Genomic DNA, 20,799 nt, shown 5'->3' on the forward strand with positions numbered 1-20,799 from the left:
TAGATTTTGTTGAAATTATTAAATTAACTAATAAAATAAAATAAAATAAAACACTGAGTGTGGTAACACATCTTAAGTTTATTTTATTCTAGTATTTCTAAAAACTTGCCAAGATGCAGAAAGAATCTTCCTGCCATACTCACACTCTACCTAGTTACCTCAATTTTACTCATAATTAAATTTAGATTTTTATTACCAGCAGATAAATGCTGAAATATTTGACTCCCAAATTAACTAGAATGCTGCTGGGGATTGCACATAGGGATCCATGTTCCAAAAACCTGTCAATATATTTGGTGGTATTAAAATTATATCAATGTATTTTCCAAAATATTTCTTCAGAGGACCACATCATGAAGATTTTAGGCTGTGTGGACTAGAAGTTTGCTGCAATCATAGCCTAAAACTGCAATATATAGTAACTTAAAGCATGATGGCATTCCAATAAAACTATATTTTTCAGGAGAAGGGGGTGTAACTCATTGGTAGCACATTTGCCCAGTATGTATAAAGCCTGAGGTCAAATATCAACACTTCATAACAAAACAACAACAGAAGCACTTGATTTGTTAAAACATACTACATGCTGGATTTTATCTTGGTCTGATGGTCCATCATGCTGCTAGTGCATTGAAACTTCAGTGGTGCCCTGCATGCATGTCATTTTCTTTTCTATACACAACACACTTCATATGGACCACACCATTTTTCTACACAGAGTTTCTGTACAATTAAGTTTATAAAATAAGAATATTTTCTGAATCTGCCCTCTTATGTTTTGTTATTGAATTCACCATTTCAATATGAATAAGTACTTTGAACAACTTTTTGATTGACAGAATGTCTTTATTTTATTTATTTATTTATTTTTATGTGGTGCTGAGGATCAAACCCAGTGCCTCACAGGTGCTAGGCAAGCACTCTGCCACTGAGATACAACCTCAGCCCTGAACATCTAAAGTTCTAGATAATTATATAAGTCTAGATATACTGGCCATTTGAATTTCTATTACTTGTGAGTCTTTATGATGAAACAATTCTGTAAGATAATTTAATTATATAAGATAAAATTTTCATGTTATAAATTATAGTAATAACAAAAGTAATTCTATAAAACATGGAATCAGTTTTAATTCAAATAAATTTTGTAGCATGTTGGGAATAAATACCTGTGTCTTGGATAAGATATAGTAATAGACTTGAAAATGCCTTCCTCTAGCACCTACCCAGGAGCCTTCTCTATTTCCTCTCTATCCAGATTTGGAGCAGAGGCTTTCAGGAAGGGGTTATATAGTACCAATAGCTTTAGCTCATCTCAGTAGACTGGAAATCTTGGTTTGAGAATAGCTGTCTTACTGTAGACAGAGAGGGAGTCCCCATTGGAAAACAGAATTTTTTTGTTGTTGTTCTCAGTTATAAACAAGCACCATCTGATAAAAATTTTGATTGCACTTCTCATTTTCTAAGGAAAGTGACCCTAGGTTTTTTATGTGGGTACTAATCATAAAAAACTAATTGATGACATCACATGTGTCTCCTAAAAAAATAAGACACCCATTATCAATTTATATACCTCACAGTGAGATTTAAATTCTAAATGCTTTGGTTGTTAGAAGAAAATATGGAGACTGAATTGGGACAACTACTTCTAGAATGAAATGAAAGGAGTTAATAGGTAGGAGAAAAAAACAGATAGAGGAAAGAGAATTAAGAAGAAAGGAAGGAATTCATGACCAATGGGATTTTGATAATTGCGCAGGAAGACAGGTTAAAGAGGCCTCCTGCCTGTGAGGGAGCCAGGTTTCTCTGCACTGAGGTGATTGTAACTTCCCTCAATAACTGTGGGTCCTCAGTTATTCTACCATTTTAGTCCATTTCTTAACTTCTCTCATTCAAGTAAAGCTTGAATTTTCAGATTTGTTCTCTTTGTTGTACTGCAATCCATCACAAAAGCTACACAGGCCACGACATCTCTTGGAGGTAATTTCTGTAGCTTCTATAGATTGTAGCTTAGCCAAGAGTAGGCGATGTGAGAATCTTGGACTTCAGTCCAAGAGTACTCTCTACTTCTCACTTTAGTCTCTGTAAAAAGAAATGTCATTGCTGTTAACTTTGGCTAACTAATATAGGGGAAGCTCATAACTAGCCATGGGTGTGTCCACCTATTGGGACAGAATTGATTCACAGGCCTTGATCCATGCTTCTGGTTGATAGTGTCAGTTACTACTAAAGTCCAGAAATTTATCACCCACATGTGGAAGGTTTATGCTATTGAAAAAAAATGTGGGGCTGTCCCAATGCCAAAAATCAATTACTCTTTTCATCAACAGCTCTGTTTATAACATCAGACAAAACTGTATTTAATGTGTCCCAGCACTTTTACTTACACAAATTATCCTGCTGAATACCCATCAAATCTTATCAGGTAGCTAGAAGAAAATTATTTTTTAAAATATTTTTATTTGTAAATGGATGCCCTACCTATATTTTGTTTGTTTATATGGTGATGAGGATTGAACCCAGTGCCCCACACATGTGAAACAAGCATTCTACTCTGAAGAAATTCTCTGAATGACCAAATGAAGAAAAATCTGTGATGTTAAACTTTTTAAAATATCTGGGAATATTTTATCTTTAGAAAGATAAAAATTTTTGCAATGTTAGAAACCTTAAAAAAATAAAGTATTATTAAGATTATTAATAGAATATATTGTTAAGTTCAGTCCTCTCCCATGAGAAAATCGCTTTTATGGACTTTTTTTGGATTGTTTTTGTGAATCTTTACATCTTAAAAAATAGGTAAAGATTTTGGGGTTTTATATGCTAGAAATCCATGCTTGGAGAGTGTAAGAGTAAAAAAGAATTATGATTATAATTATTTATGTTGAGACTTTATAAGAAAAAATTTCTACTTCTTGAGAGGGAATTTTTTAATATAGTTCAGTTATTTTGATGTTTTATAAAGGTGCTCTAACAATTTATATTACAACTTTTTACCACATTCTTGTCCTACCCTATCAGAATGGCTGTAACCCAGCTTCTGTGGACAAAAGAGTTTATCTGCTTTTCCTATGGGGTCTGTAAGTAGACCCACAACCAGCAGTGCTTTTAACCATTAAACAACCTGGCCTGGATGCCAAATGCAAACTGCCCTAAGATCTGATAGTAACACTGGCATCTGCCATTAAAACTCACTTTTAAAGTGCCCATGTGCTGCAAGGAATAATACAAAGAAGAAGACAACACACACTGCAAGAACAGGTGGTAAATACAAAGCAAGCCACTGCACACTAGTTAGATAAATACAAACAAATCAAAGAAAATGAAACCTGCTCTTGAAGCCTTTTCCCCAGACAATGAGCAACCAACTCCAAGCTGTTTCCATCACCATGGTAACAACAGGAAACCTGGATAGCCAATTAGTCTTCCTAGTTTCTCCTTTTACATTTTGGGTGCTTCCCATTGGTCTTTCCCCTGTCATTCAACCAGGACATCTGATCTTGCCTCCAGTCACTAAACTGTACTTTCAGTTTCACACAGACCTGCTATTAAAACTACATAGAGCCTACATTTTTATGAATTCTCACCTGTAAATGCTAACAAAATGTATCTTTTTAAGGCAAAATCTAATTCCACAGGTTTCTACATTGCAGCCCTAAGCCTGACTTGCTCTCAATACTAAACAACTTGATTGTTTTTATCCCTCAACAGCTTCTTTTAGGATCTTTCATTTTCCTTTATATGGTTGTTACTAAATAATTTTTATTGATGAGAGGTATAAAACATATGTTCCTTTGTATTTTACTTTCAATTTTGAAGGTTAAAAGAAAGCATTTGTTCACACAAGTAATAAAGCCAGCCATGCCCTGTGATGAGCAAAAAAAAATGCTATTCTCATCACTGACTATATAATTAGAAGAAATAAGTAAATGTATGCACAAAGATCTTATTATGTGACCTCACAAATATAAAAAAGTGCACTACTAATCCAAGGAAAATTGAAATGGACTCAAATGTCTTAAAAAACAAGTTGTTAAAAAAAGTTAATGCAATTATAAATTATGCCCTTATTCTCAATATGTATTTTTCTTGGTATTTGGATAACCAATAGTTGCTAATCCAGAAAATAATTTGCATTTGTGTCTATTTATTCAGTTAATATATATTTATCTAATCATTTTCTTCAACAGGAAACATATAAATATATGTGTAAATATATATATGTATATATGTATGTATATCTAATGTTATATATATATATATATATATATATATATATATATATATATATATATATATATATATGATGTTCTCTATCTATAATTAGAAATATTTAAGATAAATGTATTTTAGTATAAACTTACTTTCAAGAGATAATCAAGTGACTTTTAATTCTCAAATCATTGAACAAACTTTATAAGTTGAAAAACAAATGTAATAATTCCTACAAAGTTATCTAAGGGCCTTAACTATATTTTAATCAAAATTTAACTGAATTTTATTTCTCTTTATCAATGTACAATAATTTGTTTATATTCTAAGATTTTCAAAAATTATTCCAGAATATAACCAGTAAGAATTCTAAAGGGAAAAGAAGATACTTCCACAGAGAAGAAAGAAATCATCTTTGATTAAAACAAGATTTTTATATTCTAAATTTTAATAATAAAACTATTTTCCTAATTAGAAAAATCTATATCATTATTTCTGTAGATTATATAGAAAGTTAAAACAATTGAGAAACAGATAACTGGGCTGATTATAAAAATATAAACTGATTAATTCAAGGATATTTCAGGTTATTTCCATGATTTTATTATGCTGATGTAAGCTAAGATTTTTTTCCATTTTTTGACATAATAAAGACCTATTAAGATGTTAGGTTTATTTTCTTTATGTAATGACTTTATTGTCTAATGATTCTTACTGTTTAAGATGGGTTAATTTTAGTAAATAAATTCATGTTTTTGATTAAACCCTAAATATAGTAAATGACTGACTTAGATTACAATTTTGACAATTTTCCTTGAAGACTAATTTGATTAATTCAAAGTCACTGCTGATTCTTGTGTATTACTTCTGTTTGTTGAATATTGTAAGATATGGAAGAACATTTTATTAGGACTGATGCTTTCCAAATTAAAGTCCTATATTAATTTTAATCAATAAAAATTACAAAATTTGTTGGAAATTCAAAAATATATAAGTTCTCTACAGGACCTATTATCCATAAAAATATGGTAATATGTATATACTACTTCCTACACTGGGAAGTTACCTTAATCATATTTTCTAGAAGACAATTAAGAGACACCTATTCAAAGGATAATATTCTAAGAGATAAAGATACTTTGAAACCTCTCCAAAAGAGATTGAGGGTTCCTTTTAAATTGTCAAATTACACATAATATCAAAATAAATCATCTATTCTCTATATGAAAAATTTACAGTGATTAATAAAAGATGTCTCATCTTCATAACTAGCATCAATTACTATTAACAGAGATGGCCTTTAAAATTGCCTACTGGAAACTAAAATTGAAGGAAATCTCTGAAACTTAATATAGACCAAAAGAAATTAAAAGAGACTTTCAAAAAAATGCAAACTCATGTATTGTATCTTTCAAAAATTATGTCAGATATATATTAGTTAGCTAAACTTTAAAATAGATGATCACCTCAAAAACAGTTTTATAAAAGATTTATCTTAACCATGTCCCAGTAACACACAATAGGGACAAGTCTGACAGTATGGAGAACAGGGAATTCCCTGGGACATATTGGTATTAAATAGAGAAAATGCCTAAAAAAATAATTTATTTACCCTTTAAAAAATTTTGCTGCTTTCATAGAGAGACTTAAAGAGAAAATAGAGCACCTTTAACTTACAAAGGGTCACCCATTTTCAAAATATGAGATAACTACCCAGTTTGCCCTAGATATTCCAAGAGAGTTACACAGGTTAACATAATTTTAGTGTATTTTTAATATTACACCATAATTAAATGATTATTTTTTTTTCTAAACAAAGAAAAAAAAAGACAAACTTACAGACAAAAGAATTAAAATGCTAATCTTATGCCAAGAAAAATAGGCTTTCTACTTAAAAATTTTACTCTTCTTCTAAGGTAGAAGAAAATTTTAGAGACCTCTAAACATTGAAACAGGGCCTTATTTCTTAACCCTATCAACAGTTTTCTACTGAAAAAAAATAAGCTTAAAATAGTTACCCCTAAATATAAAACAGAAAGCCAATAATAAATCAGCTCAACAGCCCATAGCTAATTCAATAAGAAATCTACAATGGTGAATATTTTCTCAACCTTAATAGTATGATATAATACGTTGAATACTTGATATTTTTAAAATCGGTAAGGCCACAAATTATACATAATTGTCAAAGCTAATTTTGCTACATTAACTATACTTATTTAACATGCTTATATAACTGTTTATTTATAAACAAAATTGCTTTAACAAGGATCCCTCAAGGTAATTGCAATTTCAATGCCATAAAATTCTAATTAAATCACTATATAAAACAATACTATTGCCTTATGTTTACCCACTGATATTTGAGATTATAACAGCCCCTGCTTACTAAGTTTCATAATAATAATGACAGGTTTTCATGAATTGATAGACAAAAGATTATTCATTTTTCTAAACCATTTTAATTAATTGTATTAATTGATTATCATAATATATATTATAGGTTATTTGTATATATCTATCTATCTATATCTATCTATCTATCTATCTATCTATCTATCTATCTATCTATATATATATATATATATATTATATATCTTATATATCATATATATATATCTTATATACATATATATATCATATATATATATATATCATATATATACATCATATATATATATATATATATATATATATATATATATATATATCTTATATACATATATATATATATATCTTATATACATATATATATATATATATCTTATATACATATATATATCATATATACATATATATCATATATATATATATATATATATATATATATATATATATATCTTATATACATATATATGTATATGTGTATGTATATGTGTGTGTGTGTGTGTGTGTGTGTGTGTGTATCTAGATAGATAGATAGATATCTAGGTTTATTTAACATATGTAATTTCAATTTTGGATAGATATAATTTCTCATGTCCCTAATAAAAACCACTGCTTCTAAGTTAAATACTCTGTCCCAGTCAATATTCCAAATTAAGGTAATTATTTAAGTTAATCTAGAGCTAAATTCTAAATGCACATTTTTATATACGACTTATTATATTCTTTAATTTTGATAATTCTGTTAAAGTCAAAATCAGGTTATACATATAGTAAAACCTAAATATCTATTTGTCATGGTCCCTTTAAATAACTTTTGTCAAAATCTAGGACCAACTACAGATGGTAAATCTTTTCTTATTATTTAAAAATGTGTACTATTATCTATAACTTAAACTAATGATACTATGGCTGACACAAGGCCTGCACTCAATTTTATTAAGTGAGGAAAAGGGTGGAAACAGAACCCCATAGGACACAATAAGTCTTAAAAATATTACAAACCTTTTCTTAATTGTGATACTGAGAGTCTTACGGTACTGATCATGAATCAGTAAATTAATCAGATTTCAAAAGGTAGAATTTCACCCAGTATTTGTGAAAATGACTGAAAAACCTGACACATAAAATTGAATCTCCCAGATACAGAGTTTTTAGACATGCCACTTCATAGGTTTGTCAGGAAAGTAAAAATTATGAACAAGTTCTATGATGATGATCTTGGATCAAAAATCAAGTGAAAGATATAATTCCCCAGTTGACTTTTTAACTTGTATTAATAAAGGTGGGATAAGTGGAAAGCCACTCTGAGTGACCACACATTGCATCCCTGAAACACAAGGCTCTGACCAGCCACTACATCTCTTGGTAACTTGGGAGTTCTCCTAGCTCAGATAGCAAGGAAAGTCTACATGTGTAGTCATAACCCATGGGGTTGAGTTACACTCACCTGTTCCTTTGTAATGTTACTCCTTCCCTCATTTCAATGGCTTCTTCACAATAAAAGGGTTCAGTACATGCTCCTTTCTTTATTTCCACACACCCCCATAGGTCAGAAGAGTCATCACAGAATCCCCAAAAAAGGTATTACTCTGCCTCTGTGTGGTTATTTCATGCAGTACTGTTTACTTGGAGTGATCTTGAGTGTTTATTCATAAGTCATGACACTCTAACACTGAGCCACCACCCCAACCCAGCATAATCATTTTATAAGCTACATGGTGGATTTTTTTTTTGGTACCAGCAATTGAACCCAGAGTTATTAGTTGCTGAGTAACATCCTCAGCCAGTTTTAATATAGACAGAATATTTGACTATTTTGCTATGTTGTTGAAGCTGGCTTTAATATCATGATTCTCCTGACTCAGCCTCTCAAAACACCAGAATTACAGGTATGCATCACTGTGCCTCACTTTGCTATGGACTTTCTAAAAAGCCATTTCAGATCCTTTTCTCTTCAGTATGAATGTAGTAAAATGACATTGGAACAAACGTTCTTAGTATTTAAGGAAGTACTGGCTATTGTACAGGAAGATAACTTGTCACTCATGTTTGAGTTAAAGTTGAATCAATTTTCTTGAGTAGGTAAGATACTAGTTTTCCCTATAAGGTCTTTTGTTTACCATTCTCTATAAAGAGCTTGAAAATTTTGACAATGTTTTTGGTAGGAGAGTGTGAGAAACAAGCTCAATTACTCATAAGAGACAAAATGCATAGCATTAAATGAGACTTTTACTGATAATATTGTAAGATCCAGTGTCTAGGTGAATAGGCAGAAAAAATGAGAATTTCCTTCTCTAGTTCACAAGGTCTTTCCCCTTGTTCCTCATTGGTGAGTATGTGAGACATATAGTCTTCATGAACATTGCCTAACTTTAACTGTCTCTATTGGGTTTTTTAAATAAATGTCCCTTTAGTTGTCCTCCCTCCCTTATTGTGTTGTGGAGGGAAGGTCACCACTGGTGATCAGTGTTAGTCAGGCAAGACCATTTCCACTCACTTCCTGTCTACCACCCTCAGGTGTTACCTGTTTGTGACCCTTTGTTCTGTTTCCTCTTTTCTGATATTTGTATATTCTCAGTGAGTTGACAATTAAAACTAAAATATTGTATTTTGAAAATGGACTACTGGACTTTATATATCTTACAAAAGGTTCACCAAAACCTCATAGGGAAATAAAGACAAAGTTGTGGTGGGTCATTAATTTTTAGAATGAAGGCATCTGTGTCACTGAGGACCATCCAGGCACAGCTTTTAGCTGAGGTATGAGAACCCCCAGTGTGTTCTGTTTGTTTTTGTAGAAAGGCATTATTTTTCTCAAATAAGGTTACATTTACAGGGCAATTTAGCATATAGAGAAGAGTTCCCATATGACTCCTCTACACACAATTTTTTTTTATTATTTACGTCTTGCATATTCATTTTAGATTCATTAACATTAGAGAACCAATAAAATAGCAACCAAGACTAATTGGACTACTTGTTATTTATTTCTGAAGAAATTGATAAAATATCCTGTTGAGTGTCCACCATTATGTTACATTATTAACAGTGTCAGAATGTAAAAGTTCTCTGCTCTTCATTTCTTCACTGTATTCTATTGCCCCTGATTCTCTGGAACCATTAAGACTTTATTGTCTATTCTTTAGCATTTTTCAGAGTTTCACATAGTTGAAGTCACACAGCTATGGCATTTTAAACCAGCTCTTCTTTAAGCAGTATGCATTAAATGTGCCTCTGTGTCCTCTCATATTTGTTAGCCCATTGATTTTTGTATTCTGAACAACACATCATTTGATGAAAATGACACTTTTTAATTCAAAATATGTAAGTGCTTACTGAAGGATAATTGTTTGCTTCCTTTTCTGGGCAACTATGAATAAAGAAAGTATGAATATTTTTATTTTTGTTTAATCATGGAATGAAACTCAGGAACTCATGCACACACAAGTGCAGTACCACCTAGCTGTATCCACAATTTAAGACCTTATAAAAATGTGCATGTAGGTTTTCATGTAGGCATTAGATATTAACTCCATTAGATAAATATCATACATGTGGTTGTGACAATTGTGGTTAAGGCTGTGTTTAGCTTTGTAAGAAAATTCCCAACTCTTCCAAAGTGGCTGTACAATTTTGTTATCCTGCTATCAATGAATGAGAGTTCCTGTTGAACCTCCACTTAAACAAAGCTGTTGGTATTGTAATATTTTTGTATTTACTCATGCTTGAAGATGTGAGTAATTTCTAATTCTAGTAATCCAGCTTCTCAAGAAGCTGAGACAAGAGGATGGCAACTTCAAAGCCAGGCTCAGCAAAAGTGAGGTGCTAAGCAACTCAGTGGGACCCTGTCTCTAAACAAAATACAAAACACAGATGGGGATATGGCTCAGTGATTGAGGGATCCTGAGTTCAATGTACTGTACAAAAAAAGCATTATCTGAGTCCTAGGTTCCTCATGATGAAGCAGTATCTTCAATGTGGCCTTGGTCCTCATGGTGTGGACCATGAAGCTTAACATCCTATGACATAGAATGTTAAGCATCTTTTCCTGCATTTATTCATTGTCTGTATATACTCCTGCATTTTTTTCTTTTATTTTTAAATTGCTTGTAGTGATGTTTACCATAGCAGCTAACACTTATTGACTGTTTATATACCAGACATTGTTTTTGGTGAGTAACTAATTTAATTCTCATTTTTCTCCCATTATCCTTAGAATCATGATCATCATTTTATAAACAAAACATTTGAGGTCCAGGCTGGTAAAATAATTCATTCAAGGTTTTACAGCTACTAAATGACAGAGATAGAATCAGATCCCAGGTAATCCATGTCTAGTACAAATGTCCTAATTATTATACTCTGCTCCACTTTGGAAATAAACAAGTGACAGTAATCAATGCATTGATACTAAACAACACACTAGCCTTTGTCATATGCCAGCTAATCACCTCATATCACTGCAGACAATAGTATGACTCAGAGATGTGTATGTCCCTGCTTAATAGGAGAAAGAAATGGGAGTACGAAAATCACATGTCACATAAGCTGCATGGTTCACAACATGAGGACCAAGCCCACATTGAAGATACTGCTTCATCATAGGGAACCTAGGACTCAGATAATTTTTTTTTTTTTTTTTTAGTACAGGAGATTGAACTCAGGAGCACTCGACCACTGAGCCACATCTCCATCCCTGTTTTGAATTTTGTTTAGAGAAAGGGTCTCATTGAGTTGCTTAGCACTTCACTTTTGCTGAGACTGGCTTTGAACTTGACATTCTCCTGTCTAAACCTCTCAAGCAGCTGGATTACAGGCACGAACAACTGTGCCTGGCTCATATAATGTTTTATTAATCTCTCTGTCAAAATGCAGTTTCTACAAATTTATTTTTAACCTGTCAATAGGTACCTAGAGTGCCAAAGAATCCACTTCCCCCTATTTTGTCTTTGGTTTCTTTACCTATAAAACTGATCAAACTAGACAATAACTCTCTTATTGCAATAGGGTCCTTTTTTTTTCCTTTCTTTATTTTCTTGTTCTTGTTTGGTGCATATAGTTGTATATAATGGTGGAATGTGTTGTTATACATTCTTACATGCACAAAGTATAACAATATATTTTGGCAAATATTATTCCCCAGCACTTCCATTCTCACTCCATCTCCCCATATCTTTAATCTACTGTTCTTTGATAAGGGGGAGTCTATGACTATAGGTAGTATTATCTAAAACTCTAAGGTTACAATACAGAAAATATGTATTGGTAAAGTATACCCCTGTCTCACTAGAGCTTACATTAACTTGTCCTATATTATAGGATCAAAAACATCAGCAGCATTGATGCATGGGTTAATGTTTATTATTAAGTCCCAGAACTTTTGGAATTTTCTCTTATTCAGGGATAAACCTTTTGTATCTAAGAGAGTACACAGCATTTGCAGCTGCAGGTCTTTGGTGGAACTCTGTAGATTCCCCATTTCCCATTCCTCACTGCTCTGTGAGGGAACATACCCTGTTTTATAGGCTTACCTCAGGTCCCTGCTTATGCACCAGCTATGTGGCCTCTCTTGTACAGTGAGGAGGTTCATGGAACAGGATAGAGGAGAGTGTGGCTGCAGAGTAACTAATCAAGCACTCCAGAGACTAAGCTGGAAGCAGGTCTGATTTTAGTGCACAGATACCATGTATATATACACAGGCATAAGCTAAGCAGATTATAGGCAGCCAGCAATCCAATTTCTGACTAACTGTCCTTGCAGGGACCAATTGAGAAGCAGGCCATGATGGAAGTGTAGGGTCTGCAACACATGGCCTCACACCCAGGGCTGTGCCTATGGGGTAAGCCATCTGCCACTCACACAACTTGCATGAGGGGAATGGCCTGCCACTCAGACACCCTTAATTTATTCCATGTATGCAGTACTCCATACACTTGTTCCAACATATCTGTAGAAATTTTATTTGAAAATTATTGTGTGGTGGATACACTTGATGTTTTGATTCATTGTGGTATATTCACATATAAAATTTGGGCAGATTCATTCAAGTGTTACTCCCTTTTCCTGTCTCTTCTTCCTCCCCTTCAATACACTTCATCTACTCTTCTGATCTTTTTCTCAATTTTGATTCAATTTCCTCTCCTTTTTTAATGATAGTCTCAAAAGGCACTGAGATTGTTCAAATTTAATATAATATCTATGTTGTAGTGAAAAACATAATTAGTCATTACATGTAATAAAACTGTAAACATTTCAATGAACAAAATGTTGTTAGTTTTTGTAAACACAAACTACATATTTTATTTGAAATTACTACTACTGCTAATATTATGTTAGCTAAGATTTTTACTATGTGTGTCCCTGAGTTTATGAATTGCTATAAGAAGAGTTGAAATATGTTAAGTACTACAAAGTAGTTTAAAGCTAGAACTATCAGTCTTTTAAATTCTTATTACTTGTGCATAAATTCTTATGCTTTGTGCATATTTATACTGAAAATTTTTTCCATGTACAATATAATTTTAATATTATAAATTATACTAATACTATAAGATAAAAGTAATTCTATAAAATTTCCAGTAAGGACTGATGTTGCTGCTAAGTGGCAGTGATTGCCTAGCATGTGTGAAAAGTTGAGTTTAATCCTCAACACCACATAAAAATAAATAAAATAAAGGTTTTGTGTCCAACTACAAATAAAAAATATTTTTAAAATTTAGGTAAATAACAATTCAAAGCATACCTATTTGTGGGTTTTGATGGAGAAAGGTCAGACTTCAAAGTGCCTTCCTAGGGCCTACCTAAGAGACTCCTCTGTCTCCACTTTCATTCATATTTGGAGCCAGGGCTTCCAAAATGAGGTTATATGAGACAGACAGCTTTGGCTTATTTCTCAGTAGACTGGTAATCTTGTTGTTGCATCTCAACTCTGACAACACCTGTATTGCCATAGTTTGAGAGGATGTCCTCAAAGAAAAAGTAAACCATTTATTCCATTCTCAGATAATAGTAAACAAGCCCCCTCTGAAGGAAAACTTTTTGATGTGTAGCTATTATTTTCCAAAGCAGAAGACTTGCATTTTGGAGGCTACCAATTATAGCAAACTGAACTTAGCCCACTAACATGGATACAAAATGGGAAAATCCTGGCATAAAATAATAAAGTATAAAAACTTCAAGGGTTATATATGAATAAAATAAAATGAAAAGAAACATTTTCAGGTCTGTCTGCTGAAAACATCTCACAGTAATCACATTCAAATATCAGTGTATTTAGCTTTCATTGAAATTTGATTTCTTAATACCTAAGTGGAGCCAATATCACAGTGACTTGTGAGGACTTGGCAGAAGGATTACAAGTAGAAAGCCAGCTTCAAGAACTTAATGAGGCCCTAAGCATCTCAGTGAGGTCTTCTCTCTAAAGAAAATACAAAAAAGGTCTCATGGGTACAAAGTCCTTGTATTCAATCTCAGGTATCAATAAAAAAAACTCATTGGAAAAAAGAAAATATATAGAGTGAACTCAGACATCACATGCTGCAAAGAAAAGAAGAAAGTGAAGGCAGAAGTTAGTGAGGGTTGTCAGAAAGAAAAAGAAAGAGAAGAGAGGAAGAAATCCATAGAGTAATGGAATAAATTCCCCTGGACTTTAAGGTAGGTTAAAGATGACATTCCTGAGTGAGCCACTCTTTTCTTCATCGTGGGAAATATTTCTTTCATAAATAACTGTGGTTACCCTAATTGTCCTCCATTTTATTCCACATCTCATTCTCTCAAGTCAAACTTGAATTTTGTGGGGATCTATACTCATTATTCAATACAATGGTGCATGGAATGACACATTTCATCCTATAGCTGGAAGCGAAGTTCTATATTTAGTGGAGATTCTAGCTTATCCAAGGGCACATGGTGTGAAAACTTTGGATGTCTTTTAAACAGGACTCATATTTAGGTATGGTTAAAACATTCATTTTTTAAAAAAATTGTCCTAAGTAGTTATACAGAACAGTAAGATGCATTTTGACACATTGTACAAAAATTTCTTTTTCCTCTGTCTGTCAATAGTGTAGGATCACACAAGTAGTGTAATCATTCATATGTATAGAGGAATAATGTCAGTCTCATTCCACCATCTTTTCCATTCCCATATCTACCTCTCATCCCCTTATTTTCCTCTGCACAACTCAAAGTTAACATTTAAGTTTTGATTGCAGTATTATGTGACTTCAATAACCTTTTTTAACATTATTGATATATCTTTATTCATTTGTTTATATGTGGTGTTAAGAATTGAACCCAGTGCCTCACAAATGCAAGGAAAGCACACTACCACTAAGCCACATTTGCAGCCCTCCAACGAATTTTTTGTTTGCACCTGCATATCCATTTGTCCAAGCACCATCAGTGATATGACTGTTTTCTAACCATTGTGTTTTCTTATAAAATATTCGTAGGCAACAGACACGTGGGTTTAATTCTGGGTTATCTACTTTTTCCATTAATCAATGTGTTTGTGTCCTGATGCCAGTAACACATTATTGTGATTTGTATAAATTTAACTTACAAATTCTGAGTTATATTTATTTTAAAAACATTTTATTTTGCTATTTGTGTCACTTTTCTGTTTAGTCTGAATTTGATGCCCAGCTCTCCTGTTTCTGCAAAATAAAAAAAAAATGTAGTTGGGATTTTTACACAGATCATTTTAGAGCTGTTGCTTATTTTGTTCAGCATTTCCCTCTTGTCAAACAAACTACATCATCTGTGAACATGGAATATCTTCTTATATATTTTGAACTATTTTGTTTGAGGAATGTTTTATATTTTTTATGTACAAGCTTTTTTGGTTTTGGTTTTTTTTTTCTATGCATTTTATTTTTATGCAAATATAAATAATTTTTTTAGATTTTTACATTAAAATGTTCATTACTGTTATATAAATCAGATGATCTTTTCAGTATTTATCTTGTAATCTGTAATTTTGCTGAATTCATTATATTGGCTGTGGCAGTGATATTTTTAACTTACATTATTTGGCATCTTTTATATATGGGATCATATTATCTGCAAACAGAGATAGTTTTACTTCTCTCTATCTAATTTGGATACTTTTCCCCCAACTAAATATTTCAATATTTATTGTCACCTGAGCCAACTATTGTTCTTTTAATGATCTGCTATAAAGAATTGAATGATTTTAACACACATCTCTCACCACTGAATAGATATTCCATAAAAAGTAGAATAAAACAACTATAGAACTCAAAATAATACAATCAACAACTTAGACTTAACTGACATATATAGACTATTTCAACCTGCTTCAAGAGAATATGCTTTCTTCTCATCAGCACATGGATCCTTCTCTAAAATAAACAATATAGTATGCTACAAATCAACTCTTACCAAATACAAAAAAAGTAGAGATACTATCATGCACTTTATCAGATCATAATGGAATGAAATTGGAAATCAATGACTAAATACAAAATAAAAATTAATCCAACACCTGGAGACTAAACAATATGCTAATTAATGAACAATTAGTTGCAGAAGATATCAATAGGAGATTAAAAAATTCTTAGAGGTAAATGAGAAAATAGACACAACATATCAGAATATCTGGGACACTATGAAAGCAGTACTATGAGGAAAGTTCATTGCATGCAGTTCATTCTTTAAAAGAAAAAAAAAAAGTCATCAAATAAATTTCCCCACATTACATATCCAAGCTCTAGAAAAAGAAGACAAAATCAACAGCAACATCAGTAGAAGGCAAGAAATAATTAAAATTATAGCTGAAATCAATGAAATCAAAACAAACAAACAAACAAAAAAAACAATTGAAAACATCGACTAAACAAAAAGTTGGTTCTTTGGATAAATAAATAAAATTGACAGACCCGCAACTACACTAAAGAAGAGAATAACAGAAAAAACTCAAATTACCTGCATATGTGATAAAAAAGGTAACATCAAAACAGACACTACAGAAATACAGAAGATAATTTCAAAGTATTTTGAAAACTTATAATCCAATAAAATAGAATATATTGAAGGCATTGACAAATTTCTTAAATCATCCAATTTACCGAGACTGAATCAGGAAGATATACACAATTTAAACAGACCACTATAAAGCAATGAAATAGAAGACACTATCAGAAGCTTACCAACCAATAAAAGCCCAGAGCTAGATGAATACACAGCCAAGTTTTCAAAGACCTTTAAAGGAGAAATACTATCAATACTATTAAATTTATTTCAGGAAATAGAAAAAGAGGGAGCACTTCCAAATTCATTCTATGAGGCCAATATCACCCTGATTCCAAAACCAGGCAAAGACAAAAAAAAAAAAAAAAAAAAAAAAAAAAAAAACAAACAAACAAAAAAAACTTTAGACTAATATTTATAATGAACATAGATGCAAAAATTCTGAATAAAATTCTGGAAAATCAAATACAAAAATATCAAAAAATTTGTGCACCATGATCAAGTGGTATTCATCCAAAGAATGTAAGGTTGGCTCAACATATGTAAATCAATAAATGTAATTCATCACATCAATAGACTTAAAGATAAGAATTATATAATCATCTCAATACATGCAAACAAAAGCATTTGACAAAATATAGCACCCTTTATGTTCCAGACACTAGAAAATCTAGGAATAACGGGAACATATATAATCACGATAAATGCTATCTATGCTAAGATCCAGGTCAACATCATTCTAAATTAAGAAAAATTGAAGGCATTCTCTCTAAAAACATGGAACAAGACAGGGGTGCTCTCTTTCACCACTTCTATTTAACATAGTTCTTGAAACATTGGCCAGAGCAATTAGACAGACTAAATAAATTAAAGAGATACGAATGGGAAAAGAAGAACTTAAATCAGCACTAATTGCTGATGATATAATTCTATACCTAAATTAACCAGGAAGCTCCACCAGAACAAATTCTAGACCTAGTAAAAAAATATATCAAAGTAGCAGGATATAAAATAAACACTCATAAGTCAAAGGCATTTCTGTATATTAGTGGCAAATCTCTGAGAGGGAAATGAGGAAAACTACCTAATTCACAATAGCCTCAAAAAAATACTTGGGAATCAACATAATGAAAGAGGTAAAGGATCTATTCAATGAAAACCACAAAACCCTAAAGAAAGAAATTAAAGAAGACCTTAGAAGATACAAAAATCTGCATTGCCCTTGGATTGGCAGAATTACTATTATCAAAATGACCACACTACAAAAAGCACTATACAAATTTAATGTAATTGATCAAAATCCCAATGGCATTCCTCATAGAAATAGAAAAAGCAATCATGGAATTTATCTGAAAAAATAAGAGACTAGAATAGCTACAACAATCTTTAGCCGGAAGAGTGACATTACTATACCAGATCTTAAACTATACAACAGAGAAATAGTAACAAAAACAGCATGGTATTGGCACCAAAACAGACTAGTAGAACAGTGGTCCCGAATATAGGACACAGAGACTAACCTGTAAAACTACAATTATATTATATTATACAAAAGTGACAAAAAAACATGAACTAGAGAAAAGATAACCTCTTCAACAAATGGTTCCGGGAAAACTGGAAATCTATATGCAACAAAATAAAATTAAATCTTTATCTCTCACCATCTCTCACCTCAATATAGATCAAGGACATTGGGATTAAATCAAAGTCTCTTTATATAATAGAAGAAAAATTAGGGCCTAATCTTCATCATGTGAGATTAGGTCCCAACTTCCTTAATAAGACTCCTGTGGCACAAGAATTAAAATCAAGAATCAATAAATAGAAAAACTCAATCTAAAAATATTCTTCTCAGCAAAAGAAACAATCTGTGAGTAAATAAAGTACCTATATCTTGGATGCCAAATGCAAACTGCCCTAAGATCTGATAGTTACACTGGCATCTGCCACTAAAACTCACTTTTAAAGTTCCCATGTGCTGCAAGAAAAAAAAAATACAAGAACAAGAGAGCACACACTGCAAGCACAGGTGGTAAAGACAAAGCAAGCCACTGCACACTGGTCAGATAAATACAAACAAATCAAATGGAATGAAACCCGCTCTGGAAGTCTTTTCCCTAGACAATGGGCAACCATCTCCAAGCTGTTTCCATCACCATGGTAACAGCAGAAAGTGAGGTTAGCCAATTATCTGATACATGGGGGGGGGGGTGACTCACAGTGGGGTAGGGAGAGAGAACATGAGAGGATTATATTAATTCTAGATAGGGAAGAGGGTGAGAGGAAAATGGATGGGGAAGGGGATTAGCAAGGATGGTGGAATATGATCAACATCATTATTCAAAAACACATGTATGAAGATTTGAATTTGGTGCGAACATACCTTATATGCAAACAGATATGAAAATTGTGTTATATAAGAGTTGTAATGGAGAAAGAAATAAGTACATGTATAATGGCATAAATTAGCATGAACATACTTTTATATAAGATAGATATGAAAAATTGTGCTTTGTGTGCAATATGGATTGTAACACATTCCACTGTTGTCATGTATTTAAAAAATAAATAAAATTTTTAAAAAGAAAGGTATTGGAACCCGTTGGGGACAGTATAAGCATACAGTGTAAAAATTGTAAAACCTTAAAAACACAGAGATGGAAGAGAAGATGCATTAACAACATGGAAAACTAAGAAGAATGTGCCCCAAACAAAGATGCTACATTATTAGAATCCATGGTCAGAACAGCAGGAGAAATAACAGAGAAGGAGTGGAGGAGGTATAAAATTTTCTGTGAATTAAAGGATGATATATGAGCAAATACAGGCAGCAGAGGATCATTTTGATAAAGAGCTACATAAGCAAATACAGAAAGCAAAAGATTCCTTCAATAAGGGGATAGAAATTCTGAAAAAAAACAAACAAACAGATATCTTTGAAATGAAAGAAAAAGTAAATCAAATTAAGAACTCAATAGGAAGCATCTCAAACAGAATAGATCACTTGGAAGACAGAACCTCTGACATTGAAGGCAAAATATATAATCTTGAAAAAATGAAGTTGACCCCAGTGAAGATGGTAAGAAACCATGAGCAGAAGATTCAGGAATAATGAGATAACATGAAAAAAACAAATTTAACAACTATTGGGATAGAGAAAGGCATAGAGGTCAAAACTACAAAAATGGACAATCTATTCAATGAAATAATATCAGAAAAATTTCCAAACATGTAGAGTGAATTGGAAAATCAAATACAAGCAGCATACACGACACCAAATGAACAAAATCACAACAGATCCACACCACCGCATATCATAATGAAAACACATAGCATGCATGAGAAGCAGAGTATTTTAAAAGCCACAAGGAAAAGGAATCAGATTATATGTAGGGGAAACAAATAAGGATTTCCAATTTCTCAACTAAGACCCTGAAAGCTACAAGATCCTGCAACAACATATACCAACCTCTGAAAGAAACAGATGCCAACCAAGAATCATTCTCAGCAAAATTAAATTTTGATTAGCAATTGAATTTTGATATAGATGTTATTTTTTTCTGACAAAATGAAAACCTTCCATGATACACAAAAATTAAAGAATTTACACCTAGAAGGCCTGCAATACAGCACATCCTTGGTAAAATATTCCATGAGGAGGAAATGAAAACCAATGAAAATTAGAAAACGGAAGTATCTCTCTAAATGAAAAACCTATCAAAGAAAAACAAAATCAAGTTAAATACAAAAAAAAAAAATAACTGGGAATACAAATCATGTCTCAATAATAACCCTGAATGTTAATTTCCAAAACTCAGCAATTAAAAGAATGGCAGATTGGATTTAAAAAGAAGACCCAACAATATGCTGCCTCCTAGAGACTCATTTCATAGGAAGATACCCACAGTCTGAAGGTGACAGGTTGGAAAAAATTATATCACTTGGACTGGGCCTGGGGCTCACTGGTAGAGTGTTCACCTAGCATGTTTGAGGCCCTGGGTTCGATCCTCAGCACCACATAAAAATAAATAGATAAAATAAAGATGTTGTGTCCATCTATAAAAAATAAATATTAAAAAACATACAAATCGCATGGACTGTGGAAGCAAGCAGGAGTTTCCATCCTTATATCAAATAATGTGGACTTCAAGTAAAAGTTAATCAGAAAGGATAAAGGAGGACCTTTCATACTGCTTAAGGGAACC

The sequence above is a fragment of the Marmota flaviventris genome, chromosome 13, assembly GCF_047511675.1.
Source record: "Marmota flaviventris isolate mMarFla1 chromosome 13, mMarFla1.hap1, whole genome shotgun sequence".
Taxonomy (NCBI): domain Eukaryota; kingdom Metazoa; phylum Chordata; class Mammalia; order Rodentia; family Sciuridae; genus Marmota; species Marmota flaviventris.